This window comes from Saccostrea echinata, unplaced genomic scaffold (assembly GCF_033153115.1).
Source record: "Saccostrea echinata isolate AGI-Se365-2 ecotype Australia unplaced genomic scaffold, CSIRO_AGI_Sech_v1 ptg000032l, whole genome shotgun sequence".
NCBI classification, from domain to species: domain Eukaryota; kingdom Metazoa; phylum Mollusca; class Bivalvia; order Ostreida; family Ostreidae; genus Saccostrea; species Saccostrea echinata.
The window spans coordinates 2,554,352-2,555,000 of NW_026889781.1; positions in this window are offsets into that span (position 1 = coordinate 2,554,352).

A 649-nucleotide genomic window follows, 5' to 3' on the forward strand; every position below is an offset into this window, starting at 1 on the left:
ATGTAGCATTTCAGGTAGACTACCAGATATTGTAGGAAATGGGTTATTCCATTATTGATTGTTACTTTGATTTCTATTGGTCAGTGTGCTTGAAAGGTTTTAAGCTGGAATTGGCGGGAATTATATTCATGATTTCACTATTGTTCCCAAAACTGGTTTTTGAAGGGAGTGAATAATAATACATGAAACCATTTTAGTGCTGGAAGATAACCTTATTCCTCTAAGTAAATCTAATAAATCATTAAACTATTAAATAATCACCTAAAGAATTTCTTTATGAATGAGGAATCTAAATAATTCATTTTAATCTAAACTTGCTAAATAAAGTGTGAGTGTTTGAAAGATATATATAAATTGATAATATAATTATGTATATGCAAGAGTTATAATAGCAAGTTAACATTTTATCTATTCATGTAAACTAAATAAGGGATTTGTGAATTTGTTGTAATTTTACATATTGTTAATTAGGTCATTTTCATATCTGAGGTGAAGTTTAAAGAATAGGAATTCACCTTGTTCCATAAACGGGTATGTGCTGATATAAGATAGAAATGTGTACATATCATACTGATTACTGTAAGTATTGTTTATAGGATATTTATCTAAATTAGGAGTAAAAAACTTGTATAATCGTTGAAAGCTAATT